This window comes from Ictidomys tridecemlineatus, chromosome 11 (genome assembly GCF_052094955.1).
Source record: "Ictidomys tridecemlineatus isolate mIctTri1 chromosome 11, mIctTri1.hap1, whole genome shotgun sequence".
NCBI classification, from domain to species: Eukaryota; Metazoa; Chordata; class Mammalia; order Rodentia; family Sciuridae; genus Ictidomys; species Ictidomys tridecemlineatus.
In genome coordinates, this window is record NC_135487.1 from 77717171 (window position 1) to 77735067 (window position 17897).

At 43.3% G+C, this 17897-nt stretch overlaps 2 long non-coding RNA genes and 1 pseudogene across 2 annotated transcripts in view; 1 reads left to right on the top strand and 2 right to left on the bottom strand.

Annotated features, from left to right (window-relative positions):
- Window positions 1-9082, top strand: part of LOC106144960 (uncharacterized) — an 82120-nt gene extending 73038 nt beyond the window's left edge. Inside the window, exon 7 of the long non-coding RNA XR_013427925.1 lies at window positions 8953-9082. This is a non-coding gene — a long non-coding RNA (uncharacterized LOC106144960). The remainder of the gene's footprint in view (window positions 1-8952) is intronic.
- LOC144368146 (uncharacterized) overlaps window positions 8885-17897 on the bottom strand; it is a 75516-nt gene continuing 66503 nt past the window's right edge. The window contains exons 2-5 of the long non-coding RNA XR_013427926.1: window positions 15783-15876; window positions 13272-13463; window positions 11039-11171; window positions 8885-9735 (exon numbers count right to left, since the gene is read on the bottom strand). This is a non-coding gene — a long non-coding RNA (uncharacterized LOC144368146). The remainder of the gene's footprint in view (window positions 9736-11038; window positions 11172-13271; window positions 13464-15782; window positions 15877-17897) is intronic.
- Window positions 9753-10694, bottom strand: LOC110598405 (KATNB1-like protein 1 pseudogene; annotated as a pseudogene).

Sequence of the window (17897 nt, forward strand, 5' to 3'; positions counted from 1 at the left end):
GCTCTAATGCCATCCATTTCCCTGCAAATAAAATAATTGTGTATTATGAAAAAAATCTGTTGTTCACTTAAATTCCTCTCTTTGGAAACCATCTTTGTATCTATTACAAGAGCCCACTGGTTCCATTTTACACATTCACACCAAAGAGTGAAACTGTGAATCAAGGAAGTGTACATTATTCTCTGCCCTTGGTTTTCTCTCTGTTGTACTTCCTACTTTGACACTAGATGCCCATTTTTGCCTTGATAGACCAGTTTCTCAAAGGATCTCTTAGTTCTATTGCATCCAAATCTCTTGTGGGGCTTTTGAAATGTTCAAGCCCCACTACAGACCCAGTGAAACAGAAACTGGGTATGACTCTGGACTTAGCACTTTTAACAAGTTAGGCAGCTATACAAATAATACTATTGCTAATAGTAGTAGTTTTTCCTTATAGAATATTTGGCACAGGAACAATTCCAGGTGCTTTACATGAACTCATTGAACCCTCAGTATGAGGTGTTGGTGGATTAAGAAACTTTCCAAAAGGCATGTAACTAGAAAGTGGAGAATCAGGAGTCAAACACAACCAACTAGTCTAGCTTCAGATTTCGAGCTCATAACCACTGCCGCCTCCTCTCCCCAGTGATCCTTACACTTACGTCTGAAGTTCACTGTTATGGTTATAACTTAATACACCCCTTGCACCTGCAAAAATAAAAATCTATATTTCTACCTTTGATGTGGGAGTTTACAAAAACAAATTTTCTTAAGGGAAATGTTCCAAGCTGATTGTGAAATTGTAAGATGAGAAATTGGGATGTTAAAGGCCCTCCAGGGTGTGGGAAAGCACCACACCCGTTCCATGTGCTCCCAATTAATGAACTCTAGTGATGCAAAAGGCCTGTGTGCTTCAGTGGACTCCTGGCTGAATTCCATTTCGAACCCTGGGCTACCCTTCCCCTGGCTGGCTCTGCCTCACCAGAGCAAGGAGAAGAGTCTCCGTTAGTGGTATCATAGCTTTTGTTACAGAACTCATTCATACTGTTCAGAAGTCCCAGCCAGCTTCAGGTTGCCCACTGATGGCCCAGGTCTCTTTTGGAGTTAGAATTGGGTCCCACATCTTCTGATGGGCCAGAATTACCATGGCCAGGAGGGCCGCAGTTAGTCCCACATCATGTGGGCACCTTCCAAAGCAGCTCTTTACTCAAGTGACAGGCAGCACACTGACAAGAGCCAGGTGTGAGTGATGGAAAGAACACAACCCAAGGATAAAGAGACACAGGTGCAGGCCCTGGGTCTGGTCTGCCCATGGGAGTGGGCACATTGGGCAAAAGTCATGCAGTCTCTGAAGCCTCCAATGGTTCACCTGTAGCATGAAGGCAATAGTTCCCAGCCAACGCCTTGGCAGGTGGCTAAGACAAGTGGTCAAGATAACATCAGAGAAACAGCTTCCTATGGTGTTGGCGTCATCATTCTGAACTGCCACTCTTTAACTGTGTCGGGCCTTCCTGGTCCGCAAAGGGTTGGCATCCACTCACTCACTCAACAAATATTAAGTGAGTGGATGTGTGACTTTCTTTGCAGATAACGTGCAGACGTGCCAAGTGACTAACAGGCATCTCAGACTGGACCTTGGAGAAGCAAAACTCACTCTTTCTCCTTTTTCCACTTCTCTTTTCTCCACTCTTTCTCACTTTTTCCCCTCTTCTAGTTTGCCCCATCTCAAGAACAGCATCAACATCCATCCAGTCGCTAAAGTGGAAACCCAGGTGTCATCTTCGATTTCTCTGTCCCTTCTTTCAATTCATGGGTCAAATGTTCAAAATACACCTGGCCCCTCCCACGGGCACCACTCCAGCCCTATCCATCCCCATCTTCTGCTGCGGGCCTGCTGCACCACCCTCCAGGCCAACTCCTTGCTCCTTCACAGGCCCATCTACACTCAGCAATCAGGACAAATCACATGTCACCACTGCCCCACCCCCATGGGAAATCTGCAGTGGCTTCCCAGTTGAGCCTCCCAGCTTTCTAACAGTCATTATGCACAGGAGCCAGAGTTCTGGGTTCTGGCCATGCTGCTAAGGTGAGGCTCGACATGATCTTGCTCCTTCCCTCTCCCTGGCCCTACCACCTACGCATCTCCTCCTGGAAATGTGTTCCAGCTGCACAAGCCAGTGTCTCCCGTCATCCTACCTGGCAAGCTCACTCCCACCCCTGGCCTGTGCGCGCCTGCTCCCCTGCCTGGGGGATCTGCTGCCATGACATTGCCAGGCTCCTCTCATCATGCTAGTTTCTGGCCACCGCTCCCTCTCCTATCTACTCTCTGTTTCTTTGTTCTAGTTTCTTCGTTGCCTCTGCTACAATCTGATATTATTTAATTATATGATTATTTGCATGCTAGGTACTTATCACTCCCTTCTGCTGAGTGTCACGCAGGCTGGGTTATCCTCAGCTCTTTTGCTTGACACATGAGGGCACTTATATGTTCCCTAAAGGATCAATTCCTAAAGGATCAATCCATGTGCCTTCTGCCTTGTTTTTGCTCTATTTGACTTTATGTGAAAAGGTTTTCAGGAGGTTTATGCAACTGAATGTAGTAGAATAAGATTAATTACATACCAGCCTAGGAAATTAGATTTTGTTGAAGGGGGGAAAAAAACCCAGAAAAACAAAAACAAAGAAACTAGCTTTGCCATGCCTGGGGGCTCAGTCCCGGGAGAGCCTCTTCTCTACCCACAGTGCCCAGAGTCGCCTCCTGCAGGGTGTCTGAAGGCGGGGGGTGTTGTTTCTATCCAGCCAGGACTTCTCATCCCCTCCAGTTCACTCATCCCTACTTGGAGTCTAACAGGGCTCTCACATTTACATGTCCAAATCTACTGTCCCACAGTCTCCTGTGTGGGAGAGCATGTGGTTAAAGAGACTATTCTTCCAGTAACTTTGCCTCATGTACAACCATAAGAATAGATTTATTTAATTAGAATAAGTTATACCTCATGTATGTATAATATGCCACAAGACATTCTATTGTCATGTATACTTAAAAAGAAAACAAAAATCCTAAGAAAAAAAAGAGACTCCATTCTTCCACTTTTTCTGGCCTCTTCCACTTCTTTCATACCATTGTGTCAACCAATCTTATTGTCCAGAACACAACCTCTCCTCACCTGCTCCTACACCATGCTGGCTCAGACCCTGTCGCCTCTGGGTTCCTGCAATTGGTCTCTCTGCTTCGACCTTAGTCTCCTATGTCTGTTCTTAACTCATTAGCTAGATTGATCCTTTTAAATCCCGTCACTCCTCTGCTCAAAACCCTCTATCCACTTTTCATTGTATACAGCACAAGGGTCCAAGTACAGCAAAGGCCTTCGGGGCCCAGTGTCACCTTGCTTTGGTTGTGCCTCCAACACCCTCTTCACCCCAGTCCACCAGCTCCTTGCTGTTGTCCAGCCAGGCACACTCTTGATCAGGGACTGTGAACCTGCTGTTCCTGCTGACCCCATTCTCTAGGATGGCTTTCCCCAGTGATCCACCCAGTGCCCTTCTCACCTCCCCAGGCCTTGCTCAAGTGGCACCTTCCAGGTGTCATACCTATTTAACGTTCCCCACTTTGTACTCGTTCTTCTTCTCTAATTCATTTTCTACTTCTTTATTACCCAGATGTATTATATTGTATTAAACGGAAATTTATCATTTGTTTATTGTGCATTCCTCCACTGCTCTACAAGCTTCCTGTGGGTAGGAACTTTGTCTCTTATGTTTAGAGCAGTTTCTTGTACAACATCTGGCAGATGGTGGGCACTCAGGAGCTGCCTGCCCTCCAGACAGGGAGAGCAGGCCCCTAGTCTCTGATCATGAGTGTGCCTGGTATCCTGGAGCTGCCTGCTGCTTTGATGAATGCAGGTGAAGGTAGAACTGTGGGAAGCTTAGCTGGAATGTTGTTATATCATTGAGCATTGAGCCTCCTAACTTTCTAACAGTCATTATGCACGGACATGGAAACAGCCTCGGTCATATGAGTCACAGTGCCACCCATGAAATCACATCAGGGAGAATATAGCTCTTCCCAATACTAAGACCAGAAAGCAACTTCTTCTAATGAGATTGCAATTTTGCCAGCTGGGTCCTTGCTTGGAGCATCTTCAGTGTCTCTTATTGCATGCTACAATGTGGTTGATGCTTTATGCCGAAGCATAATTACATAAAAGCAACTATATGCAGCCAGAAGACCATGGCCAATGACCCAGCTTCTTCTTAGTCTGGACCCATCCAGAAACAGACCCAGGGACAGACATGCTTTATGGTTCTTGGGTCCATGTCTCTCAGTCAAGCTTCATTGAAAGCTTAACAACAGAAAGCTTTTATTTGCAGAGAATAGGGCTTTCCTGGAAAAAGATGCATCAGTGTAACTTGGGCGTTGCCATAGAGGCTCATGTAAATGATACTCCTTAGAGTAACACAGTGCACAATCTGTACAACTGTGTAAGTGCCCCAGTTTATGAGACTGGATAAATATAGAGTCATAAGCTCTAACCAGCAGCCAAAGCAGAAGCTTTGTCATTTATTTATAAGAGTTTTAGTAACCAAAAAAAAAAAAAAAGACACATAATGGCTCACATATTGTAGAAATTCTGTTTAAGGTGCAGCAGGGACAGAGACTAGATGTTTGCTATAGTTTGAGTATTAAAAGTCCCCAAAGGCCCAGGTGTTAAAGGCTTGGCCCCCAACCCAGGGCACTATTGGGAGGTAATAGAACTTTTAAGAGTTGGGGCCTAGTGGGAGGAATTTAGGTCACTGGGGACATGCTCTTAAAGGGATATTGGGACTCAGCCCCTCCCTCTTCTTTTCTCTTGTTACCTGGTTGCCATGAGTGAGAAGCTTCTTTTACATGCATTCCCACCACCACGAGGTACAGCTTTGCCACAGGCCCCAAAACATGAGTACACCTGACTATGAACTGATATCTCCAAAACTTTAATCCAAAACAAGAGTTTCTTCTTTTAAAGCTGATTATCTCAAGTATTTTTTTACAGTAATGTAAAGCTGCCTAACACAATGTTCTGCAGAAAGAATCTGAAGCTGAGTTCATCACAGAATGACCACAAGAAAGTTAGTGTGAAATTTTAAAGCAGTTGACTATGGCTCCTTGCCCTTCTGCTATAGCACATCTCTGCAGAGATTTCATTGACCCACTCACTGGAGCCATGTGTTTTTCCCTGTGACACTGTGAGGTCAGCATCGAGGTAGATGACTGAATTATATTGCTATTTGGGATTGCTAGCCATAAGCAGCTAAATCAGGGACGCTTACCAAAACTCCATGACTGTAGTTGTTTTTCCACTAAGAATTTTAATTCTATAAAAACTTACAAGAATACAAGTGTTGACCCCACTGGACATTCCAGTCACTTCTGCCCAAGGCTCCTTCCTATCTTGCACATAACAGGAAAACTAATACTTCCCAATGTCCACATATAAAACGTCCATTTCTTGAATCTGTGATGAGTCAAGGGCTTCCATGAGAGTTCATTTTCATACACACACATAAAATCCAAAGGCACACATTTTTTTTTCTTTCATTTATTGGAAAAAATTAAGAAATCACATGGTAGTTCAGCTGAAAAATATTTAAGGTGGTGGTGACTAAGTCAATACTCTAGCTTTCCCGCTCGTGGGTGACTGATCCCCCAGGAACGTGTTCACTCAGAGTCAAATCCACCCTGAGATCCCAACGTGCGCACTTTTCTGAGACTGGGTTTGGGGACAGGGTAGAGATAAAGATCAAGAAGACCAGGCCCTTGTCTTTAGGAAGGTCTCCATCCAGGGAAGGAGTCAAGACTTCCTCACCTAAAGTTGTCAGTCACCATGTGATTGACAAAATGGTGCAAGTTGAAAGTCCCCTGAGGGTTGTGACTCTGTGTGATCCCTGTGGATACGATGGAGTCCCCTGGGGCCTCCTAGAGAGGCGGGCCCTGAGCCAGTCTTGTTGAAGATTAGAATGTAGAAAGTTAGGACTGACTCATAGAGGGAAGCTGCTCACCCCGCAACCTGCCTCTGACTGTTGTTGAACACATGTGGACCCGTGCGTTTTAGGGTCTCTTTGTTACAGCAGCTGATCCTAAAGCTTAACTGACAGCTCTCTGGAGTGGTTGTTGGCCTTCCCTCCTCCTTCCACATGAAGAAAGATCTGACTCAAACAGAAGAAGGAAGGAAGGCAGCCAACTGGTGAGGAGGCAGACACTGTTCTATTCACTTTACATGCCTCAACTCCTACCTCCCGCTGACTCTGCCAGGCAGGAGCTATACTCATTTCTAGTGATAAAGAGCAGAAGGGCAAAGACTTTCCAAGGTCACACACAACTGGCAAGCAGCAAAGACCAAGAATCCAGGTGTTTCCTGTTGCTCATGCGCCATCCAATGTGGACAGGGAGAGCCTCAAAGGGGTGGATCAAGTGCCCCACGGGTTTTTCTGATTCACTCCTGGAGGAGAAAAGAATTCCCTGTGCTCTATTGAATCCAAGAAGGCACAGGTTATTTATTTACTTATTTATTTTGGCGGAGATGGGGGGAGACTCAGGAGTAGCAATCATTTAGAATTAGAAAGAGACTTGGAAAATTTCCAGTTTGACCACTTTTTGTTCACAGACAAGAGAACCAAGGCCTAGAGAGGTGAAATCATTTGCAAAGCTGATGGATACCTACCTAGTTCATGGCTCTATTCATCACAACATAAAGTGAATCTTATATCCATGACCTTCACAGCAAAAGGCAAATTAGGGTGTCCACTTTCTTGAAGACCTTTTGTGTGTCTCTCTGGATTTAAAAAAAAAAAAAAAAGGTGACATTGGAAGTTGATCTGTGTTGAACAGGGAGGTCAAGGACAAAAGGGTGCCTCACTAACTGAGCTAGAGCTAACCCTTGACCCAGTTCTGAAGTTGATCAGTCTTGTCTTTGGCCCTAGAGTCCTCTTTCTAGGTTCTTGGCTCTTCTCCAGGTCACTACCTCTCTGCCCCATATACTCCTCTCTCTCCACTCCGCTTTCAGGAAACAGGCTTCAGCCTGCTAGAAATTTAAGTCATCTCATGGGGTATGCATGTTAATTTGGGTTTCAATGAAGAATTTGTCCTCATCAAAGAAACTTTAGGCCCAGCCAGGAAATAGACAGGAATCGGGGCAGGGTATGGAGGGAGGACTTGTCATTGGGAAAAGTGATATTCTTAATAGGGAGGCAATCACTCTAAGCTGACTTGCACCCTGAGAATTGTATCCAGGCTGTTCTGCGTGTCAGGGCTCAGTGCTGCTGTTCAAAAAAGATGTTTTGGTGATAAAATAAGAGCTCGCATATCTGTTTCAGGAGCTGACTGCATTCCCGCAAGGCTCCTGACTTGAGCAGGCTGAGTCAGGGATGAGCCTAATTGTTAGATAAACGCAGAGAGTTGCAGGTTTCTCAAGACTTTGTATGCTGATACTGTGTGGGAGTATTTCTCTTTCCTTAAATGGATCATTAGAAAGGATTGGATGCAAATCAAGAATTCAATCTCTAACCAAACAAATTTCCACCCACACAGATAACTCGACCCTTTTTAGTACAGCCAACTTGTAACAAAAAAAAAAAAAAAAAAAAAAGATTTTCTCCCTCTCTGAGGCTGACTTTTTGATGGAAAGGGATGAGACTCTAGAGGGGTCCTTTAAAGGTCCCTTCTGGACTCCTGTAATCTAACATGTCACAGTTAAAAGGCAAAACCTCTGAACCATGTGCTGTCATTTGCGGTTCATGCTGCGCCTGGGATCAAGACCTGCTGAGAGCTGCACACTGCTCCAGGAGACATGGAGCAGGTTATGACTGAGGGCCCTTAGCCCAGGGTCTATAAGACCCCTACTCTGATCAGGAGGTCAAGGGCAGAGGGTACCTCAGTAACTGTGAACCAGAATTGACCCTTGACCCAGTTCTATAGTGGGCCATTCTTGCTTTTGTCCCTAGGTTCCCATTTCTATGTCCTTTGCTCTTCTCCAAGTCACTACCGCCCTGCTCCATGCTCTCTTCTCTCTTCCCGCTCTGCTTTCAAGGAACAGTTAAGACAGGTTTCACCCTGGTAGGAATTTAAGTCATTTAAGGGGTGATGCATGTTAATCAGACAGACAGGTGTGACATCAGATGCTGCCCCAAGAAGCTTGGACAAGATCTTGAACTGTCAAGACACTTAAATCTCCTGAGCCTTGGAATCTTCTGGATCTAAAGAAACAGGGCTGCTAAGGCCCCCTCCCAGCTCTGCTGTGAAGATCACTTAGGATGCCTGTGACAAGCACCTACACATGGCTACCACTCTGTTGTCAGCTGGTAGTTATAGAAAGAGCTTTTCTAGGCCTGCTTTTCTCTTTTCATTTTTTCTCTTCACAGAAATTATCTCCTGATCATGCAGAAAACCATAATTGCAGACATTTTTGAAAACACAGAAAAACAAAAGAAGGAAAATTAAAATTGCTTATGTTCCCAACACTCAGAAAGAACCACTGTTAAAATATTCGCATGCTTTCTCTGATGTCATACCACATGTATACACGAATAGCCACATAGACATACCTGTAGCTTTGTGACTGAGAATGTATATTGCTTTTTCTTTTTTTTAGCTAACATTATATTTTGAGCATTTTCTCATATTGTTATAAAGTATTTAAGACACCATTTTCAGTAGCTATAAAATAATAGTTTTTTCTATTGTAAGGTCATTGGACATAAATCTTTCTAATTTTAATTTCAAATTTTCTGCTTATTTCCAGTTTTGCAGTTGGATTGACTGATCAAAGTATGTGAACTTCTTTTAGCATAGTGAATTTTCTCAAATGAGGAAAGATATGCAGAAATGAAAATATTACAAATGTATATATAATAAAAAGTAAACACAAACTAGCCAATTCCACATTTATTTTTTATTAAGCATTCATACAAATATTCATTCATCTTTTTCTTTTATAGAGGGATAATATACATACGTGACATGACGATTCTGGCAAAAAAAAGAGATAATAAGAATATTCTGCAGTTCTAAAAATGGTATGGAATAAGTTTCAGCAACATTCTACATGATTGTAAATCTCTGACTTACTGCTATTATTTTTCATGATGGATGCATGGTTTGTTTTATAATTTTTAAAATAGATACAGGTATCTTAATAAATTGACTTACTAATAATTAAGGTGCTTTTCATATGCAGTATAAATGTGGACAAAAATGTTTTAATATTGATTATTTTTTATGAAATTCTAAACTTTCAGAATCTTTTCTACAACAAAGATAGCTATACACGCTTTACTATTTTCTAATAAAATATGATCTTCAAAAAATTAATAATGATTGGTCTTTTTGGTTCCTAGTAATGCTATGAATTATTTTCTCACATAATACAAATTATATTTTTAAGCAACATACAGGATTGCACTAAGACCGAGTAGTTCTTAAACAATGTTATCAAATAACCATATAAATCCTGAGTGCAGCAGAATCAAATGATCTTCATCATGTATGTTCACCTCATTGAATTGGATTCTACTCCTTTTGGATTTTTTTTCATTTTAATGTGAAATAGAATGTTTAGCATTTCATTTGTAAGTTTATTAAGTGCCTTTTAAAAGACAAAAGTGGTTTCAGTTTCTTCCAAAGTTCACAATTCTCGGATGACATTTTCTTGGAAATCATATAGTTCTGGGTTGTCTTGAGTAAACAAATAACTCTTTCAAAGATGAAATTGCTCATTTCGACTGAAATAAATAAACATTTACATCGTTAGCTGTATTGTAAGTATATCCTGAAACCAAAGTAAAATGTTTTTTTTATCTCCATGGTTCACTTGTTATTTTAAAATCTGAATATGTCCATAATTTATCATTTGTTTTGATGATATCACCAACTTTTTTTTTTTTTATCATGGCTTGAAGCCAGTTTAAACTACTGCATGTTCCTCAAGTTTGCTTTGAAGGATTTTACATGAGATAATGAGTCTATTCAGCAGCCAAGTGAGATATATTACTTTTCTTCCTGTAAACTATTGGTGAATGCAAGCAGTCAATCCATCAAAATCCAAGATCTGCTATCCTCACCAAGTGAGCTGCAAGTTCACAGACACTTCTTTTTCTCCGCAAAGGTAAACATACATTCAATCCTAAATTCCTGCTGAACAGTGTTTTTGTCATCATTTCATGATCCTGAGAAACCTCAGGGGAAAAGAACAATCTATTTTAATGATGGGTTTTCTGTCTGTGAGTAATCCGAATCTCTGGAGTTAACCAGCTCTATTCAACTATCATGTCAGAATCTCTCAGGCAGGTGGCCTGCATAGGCCAGTTCATTTTCTTTATGTGCTTGGTCTCAGCAGGGGACATTTTTTCCTCCTCCTCCTCCTCCTTCTCCTCTCTTCTTTTTCCCTATCAGGAAGATCTGGATAAAGATGAGCTTTCTTTCTGCTATAGAATTTCCTACATAGTTTATCTGGGTATTTCATAGCTCGTCCAACTGTTCTATTTACGTAAACGTTCAACTGTTTTGTAGAATTCTTCAGCTCTTTCATGTTTTTATTAGTCAAATTAGAGATCTTTTTTTCTAGGAACATCAATGGAATGATCTTCAACGTCATTGCAAAAGTTCCCTTTTGTAACACCATGTTTTCAGATGCCATAATCTTTTAAATACAAATACCAGTGTCGCATACTTCAAAGCACATCTGCTTAGCTCTGGCTGCAGCCTTGAGTGTCCCTCAGCTCCCAGGGGTGCCTTCTTAGGGACCAGAATCCCACTGGGAGAGCTCCCTATGGGTAGGACACTTAAGGATCTGTCCAGTAGTGGACCTAGCCCTTTCAGGTCTCAAAGGACCAGGGAGAAGGGGAAGAACTAAAGTACACAAACTATTACAAGCAATGTTGTCAATCTGATGTTCACAAAAGTTGCACCAATTTAATTCCCATCCATTGGAGATAAAATTAAAGATCTTGGCCCATTTTGTGTTGCTGTAACAAAATCCCTGATACTGGGTACATTTTATAAAGAAAAAAGTTTCATTTAGCTCACAGTTTTGGAGACTGAAAGTCCAGGATCAAGCAGAACTCATTTGTTTGGCTGCTGGTGAGGGTTTTCTGGCTAAATCACAGCATGGTAGAAGGTATCACTTGGTGGCAGACTATGCAAGAGCAGGGAGTGGTGCCTGTGGAAGAGATTACATGGTGAGAGAAGCAGCAACAGATCAGTGAAGGACCAGGCTTGCTTTTTTGTAACAACCCACTCTGGTGGAAGCTAATCCTCTCTTCCTGACACACTAGGCCTCACTAGAGGCCCTGCCATCTTTCAGTGCCATTATATTGGAGACCAGCACATGAACCTTTGGGAGACAGACCGTATTCAAACCACAGCAGGAACTTTTGTAACTTCCACGTGGTTGCTATTCTTAATTTGTTTCTATAGCAGTTAACAATCAAACCCATAAAAAGACAACTAGGAGAGTCTATGAAAGATGTCAGAGGACCAGAAAGGGAACATTGGGAAGTTGATCTTAGTTCTCAGACTGTGGAAAGAAGATCAGGAAGTTGGACATGTGATAAGAACTTATAAAATGCTCAGGAAATAGAAGAAAGAGGGACGAGATGGGGAGATAACTTTGGTGTGTACTTTCACTCCCGAATTAACACAGAATGTTTCTGGGGACATGTCTGAGCACAGTGCTGGGCAGACAGTGGCGCTCAGCAAGCACTCGTGTCAGTGTGACCCTGGAGAGGAATCTGGAAAGTGACTTTTTAAAGTGGCCACCTGCAAAAGGAACAGAGAGTGGAATCCTTGGGCCTCATCATCTCCAGGGACAATTAGGAGCAAATGTTGAGCGCAGGAGACCAAGAAGCCTCCAGATAACCAGCTCTCAACAACCTCAGGCTCATTCTTAACACCTTATAGAAAACAGTGTGTTCAGTGAGGCTTTGTGGACTCCATAGCCAAATCCACTTTCCATCAATCCATCAACCAGCTTTCACAGAGAGCCCTGCAGGGTTGCAAATGAGGTGAAAGCTAGAGCACCTGCTTATGAGGACTGTGGCTTTGGCAGAGGCCAGTGTGTGGGGGGGGGGGCGGGCGGGGGGCAGCACCCATGAAAGCACCACAAACCACATGAGACCACAGAGAGCTGAGCATCTGATCATGCATTGGGTGCAAGATGGTGGGATGGGAGTCTTGAGGAGAGGAGATGAGCAGGATAAGGGCTGCAGTGAGGTGAGGCTTGAGCTTTGGTGATTCCAGGGGTGGCCTTTGAATCTAGTCCTTGCTAAAGAGCTGATCCTTCTGAGAGGAGGGCAAGCATCAGACCTCACTTTCTGTGTCTCCTGCTTTTTGCAGCAACCACCTGCTCAACCTCATGTCAGTCTAAAATAACAATCAGAGAGAGATTCTCAAAAAACTAATATATTTATTTGGGAACAGCAGGGCAAGGATAATGGGAATGCATGTGTCATAGCCAATAATGTGTGTATCCAAGGAGGTAGAGACAAGGGGAAAAATTAAAAGGCAAAATGATGAGGACTATATGATATTTTGAAACAATCATCTTGGACCACAAGGGATTAATAGCAAGAGTGACACCAGCCCAAGTTTGGGTGGGCAGTTATGAGCAGATGTCTTAAGTGAGTATTTTTTTTGTGTGTAAGGGTATGGTGGCCTTTTTACAAGTTTATAGTTCCGTAGAATCTTTTGTGATGGTAGGCAACTGTACATGAGAACCATTCCCTCAGAACTTCCTGGCCTTATTTATTAGGAATGACACAAGTGACTCCATCTTGATTCTGGCAACTCTCACAATTACCGCACGCGAGCTAGTTACCAGTGAAGGCAACGTGAAAAAAGGCACAGAGACACACCGTGAGGGTTAAAACTCAGCTCCAGCCCCTCCTACCAGGCCAACTTTTGTCACTGACGACAGGCTGCAAACATGACACTTCTGGCTGACCTTCCTCTGGGGCACAGGGGAGACTCCCAAATGCGTCTTCTGAGAGTCCCTAGGGTCAGACAGAAACCCCAGCTCTGTTGCAAAGTCTGTAAACACCCTCATAGCCGGACATGTGAAGTGCCGGCATAGTTAGTCTTTTAATCACTGCCCCACCCCTCTGAGGAAGAAAGCTGATTTCAGCCACTTGAGGAGAGAGAAACAGCAGTGACCTTTCTGCAGAACTGATGATAACTCGCTCCTTATAAGGAGTGGGCAAACAAAGAGCCCTAGGCTCATGGCTCAGGAATGTGTGCGCTGTGTGTGTTCTTCCAAACTTACCTGCTAATTGGGCTCTACACCTGAGCGCAGTTTTTCCTGTGGTCTCCGGGACAGCAGGATGGGGGCGACTCCCTCCCACTGAGCCAGGGGAAAGTATCCATTGCCAAAGGTGATTACCATCCTGCAGTTTCTGAATCAGCACTGCTATTGGATTGAATGGGATTAAAGAACAGCTTCAAGAAAGTTCTCCACCTATTATTTAAGAAAAAAATTCCCTATCAATGGTGATGCCTGTTTCTCAAGGGGGTTATTTAAGTCACAGTAAGAGAAAACTCCAAATTTACAGAATAGTAAAATAGAAGCTGGCAGGTAATAAAACCATCCGTCAGTCCATTTCAGCTATTGTTTACTCTAGGTCAAACATTCACTTATGGTCTGTTAATTCCTATGTTCACCCAGTAATTAGGACCATTTTACAGGGCAGGATGTTGAAGCTCAAAGAAAGCTTTATGTTGTTGGTTCGAGTTCATTCAGCTGGTAAGTGAAACACAGAGATTTGAACCCAAGTCTTTCAGACTCCAAAGCCAGCAGAGTTCTTTGTGTTGGAGCCACAAACACCCTAAGGCTCACAGATGACCAGGGTCCCTCCTGCGCTGTGCAGTGTAGAGAGGGAGTTTGGCCGCCTGAATTTGTCTAATTCTTCATGAGATTTCCCAGACCTTCAAGAAATAAATGAATGTCATATTCCTTTCTAAACAGTTTTGTTTTTTTCTTCTTCTTCTTCTTCTAATCTTGTTTGGCTCATAAATAAATAAATAAATAAATAAATAAATAAAACCAGAAAGCCAAACTCCAGAGTCCTGTCTTTACTCAACACTGGAGAAACACAGCCAATAAGACTGTCCACGGTCCATTTATGAAATGCGCCATGCCTGAGCTTCCCTCCCAAGTTGGCCTGCCAGCTTGTCCTTTGGCTGCCCTCACAAGCCACCCAGGCTGCACCCCTCTGGGCTCCCACAGCTCGTCAGCTGGGCCAACCCCCCTCTTGTGTGTGGTTGCCCAGAATTCTGCCCACCTTGACCATTTTTTTATTTCTTGTGTGCTCCTTATATATGTAACACAAGGTCCTAAGCTTGTGGGGGGCCAAGAGAGAGATGTGCCCTGTGTTCTCAGAGATGACATTCAGGAAGGTGAAGTCGATACTCACTGGTTTCTCAATCATCACTTCATTACAATTGCACAAGCCCTTCAGAAACGGTGAAGTCGCTGAGCGGGTGTACTGGGGCAGGGATGAGGGGCCTGACCAGGATTAAGGAATGAAGCAACACCCCCCCCCCAGAAAGAAGACAGGATGGCTGAAGTGCCCCAGAGGAGAGGTCGGTGGAGCAGAGTGAAGCCAGAGAGCTCAGCAAGGCCCCATCTTGAGGCCCTGCTGTAGTTCTTGGCTTTGAGGAAGAGACTACATTGAAGGGTTTAGGTGGTGGCTGATATATGTGAATAAATCATTGGAGAAAGAAATGGGGCATGTGCCAGTGAATTCTAAATGGTGCTGTGAACTGTCAACTGCCTTTTTGGCCTTTGGTCTCCGAAATAGCCAAGTTTGCAGTAACATAAAAGTTGACTCTTCAAGGGGCTGTAGTAGATGTTTGTTTTTGACTATGAGGATTTAAGCCCAGGCTGTCCTCTCCGAGTCACTCTGGCCAGCTGTCTGAATCTGGAATTTCTTCTGGGTAGCAACCCCACAGTGAGTAGGGCCCTCCAGGCCCAGAGAGGTGGATTTGGAGGGCTGTTAAGGTCAAATGGGGGAGAGATGCAAGGCCAAGAATCGTGCCAAGATTCCAACAACCCTTTGGTCAGGTTGTTCCATTGGTTGCTCTTGTGGGCCCTGGAAAAGCACTAAGAGACTACAGACGTCAATCTCAGAGTTTGTCCTGACAGGTCACCACTAAAGATGAAATTCTTTGGTCCTTTAGTCCTTTTCTTTGTGTCCAAAAGGGCTTGCATGGAGGGAGCTACCAAAGTGTCTTCTGACCCTACCACTGTGGGACCTCATTCCTTCAAAGTGAGGGCCCAGGAGGAATGTTTTATGGTGGACAACAGCAAGGCAGAAAAACACTTGTGACTGCAGTATGATTCCACCAGAGATGGTTATGCTATGGAGAGCATTTCCTGTCCCAATGAGAGAAAGATTCAAAACACACACTCACACACACACACACACACACACACTCACACACACACTCCATATTCTCCCCCATGCCCCCCCAACCCCCACCCGGCTGGGTGTGGAACCCAGAGCTTTGTGCACCTTGGGCAAGCACTCTACCACTGAGCTACATATGTCTAGCCCCATAGAAGGGGATTCTAACATTTTTTAAAAAGTATGATTCTTATATCTGGAGACCACATTTTTTTTTAACTTGTGGGAATGTACCTCCAGAATCTCCATAAACTGTGATTAAATTTCTGTGGCTCAATTCCATGTAAAAATATATGTCAACTGGCATCATTAGCAACCTTGCTGTCAGTCCTGTTCTGTCAAATCCCTTTTCCTAGTATTTCATACGTTACCACACATCTGCAGAATTTTCCACTGAGTCTGTTCCCACTGAGTGTTCCAGGGAATGGTCCCTTCCACGTAGTTTATCAGCAGTGCGTAATGCTGCTACCATGTGTTGAAAGAAAAGGAGAAAAAAAAGAGATAATGTTAGTTAAAAAAAAAAAGTGGAATTTCTAAACCACATGATCCAATGTGGCCAGTTCTGTTTCTCAGCTGTCATGAATTAAGAACGAATTAGCAAAAGGCTAAACTCCTGTGCAAGGCATTGCCCAGGGCTGTGGCCAAACCTGGGAATAACACACGCCTCCATAGATCCTCTGACTCTGTGGCCCACAAGCCATGGCTTTGTGAAGTGCCTGATGGAGCTCTTTTCCCAGTGGGTGGGAGGAAGTGTTTCCTTGTGCTCCCACTTGGTGTAGCAGCTTGTACCCTGGCTGGGAAGCCAGGAAAGTGTCCAGAACCAGCCCTGCTCATTATTAGCTGTGTGCTTTGGCAAAGTCTCCTAGCCTCTTGGAATCCCTATTTCTTTATCTCTATAAATGGCAGCAACAATTCAACACCCTGTGACTGGAGACAGACTGTATGCTGGATCACATGTGAGTTAGGATACAGCCATCACCTCCAAGAGAGGGGAGCAGAGGGAGCATGACATTTGAGTAAGCGCCCATTCACCCAAGGGGCTCCTAAGACTGATGACTTGAATATAGAAATGTGTCAAGCATAGATGAAGTAGAAAGACATCGCTACCTAATACTTAATGTATTTTAATTGCTTATGCTTAAAATCACATGATGTTAAATATAAATATTGATTAATATCTTAAGTTTCAATTATATATTTAAAAATCACATCATGTTTCTAAAGCAGAAATGTTGCTTTTACCTCCTCACAATATGATTCTATTTTTTTCTGCTGTGCTGAGCATCAGACTCGGGCTTCAGGCATGATTGGCAAGTGCTCTGCCCCTGAGCCACACCCCAGCCCTCACAACCGAGCTTTTAATCGGACTCATCAATGCACCTTTGACATCAGTATCTGGATCTTCACTAGCTGGTTCTTCAAGCCCACTTTCTCAAGCACAGCATCTTCATATCCATCTAAGCTGCTTGAGATTCAGCACTTTTTGAACCTAAGTATGATGTTGTCATTGGAAATTTACCCTAAGCCACAATAATACTTTCCATATTTGTGATCTGATAGGATATCCATCTGTCTCTAACATACAGTGTGTAGTAATACCGATTTTTAACGTGATTTTAAGACCACTCTGAGGGATAATGGGGTGGGGATGTTGGCATGATTATATATGATACTTGCAAGAAAGGTTAGAGGGCATTAAAAGCTCTTGATGAAAACTGTTAAGACATGAGAGGATACAGACTAATTATATGATGAGTCATCAAGCTGTTAATTTTTCTTCACCTCCTTATTTAGAAAATAAGGCCAGTCAACATTTCCAATACTTGGTTACTGGGAGGAGGAAATGTGGTTTTAAATTCTAGCAGCAGTGTAGCACCTGGCTTAGGTGTGATTCAGGTGTTCTTGCAGCTCTACTCCCACACTAGACTCTATGGGACATGTTAAAGGAAAAGTAGTAGAACATTAACAAAATTTCCTTGCTTTTTATTCATCTGAGACAGATTAGGGTTTTTCCCATAGGTGCCTTGACAAGAACCAAGGGGGAAACTAAGAACTTACTATCTAAAGGCTGTAGTTGCAGAGGCCCACCTGGACCTCAGCATCGTTGTATCTTTCTTCACTCTTCAGACTTGTAGGCATTTTCCTCTCCTAATCTCGTATCTATTCCCTGTGCATGCAGTCACCATGGGATGGGGGATGGGTACTGGCACAATAATAGCCACTGGGATTTGGAGGAGGGGAAATTATGTTCAAATCAACCTTTATCCCTGCTTGGTTAAGACTTCACCTCCAAGCCTTGGTTTCTTCATCTATAAAATGTACATAAATCTGTTGGAGAAACCTTGAAGATTCTCTTGAAAGACAAAATGGTATCATGTATTCAAAGTATTCAATAAAAATCTATTTGGCCGTCCTAGAGTAGTCAATGAATGGAGAGTGGAGGCAATAGTCATAGCAAGTGCTCTGAACCACTCCATGCCCCTTTT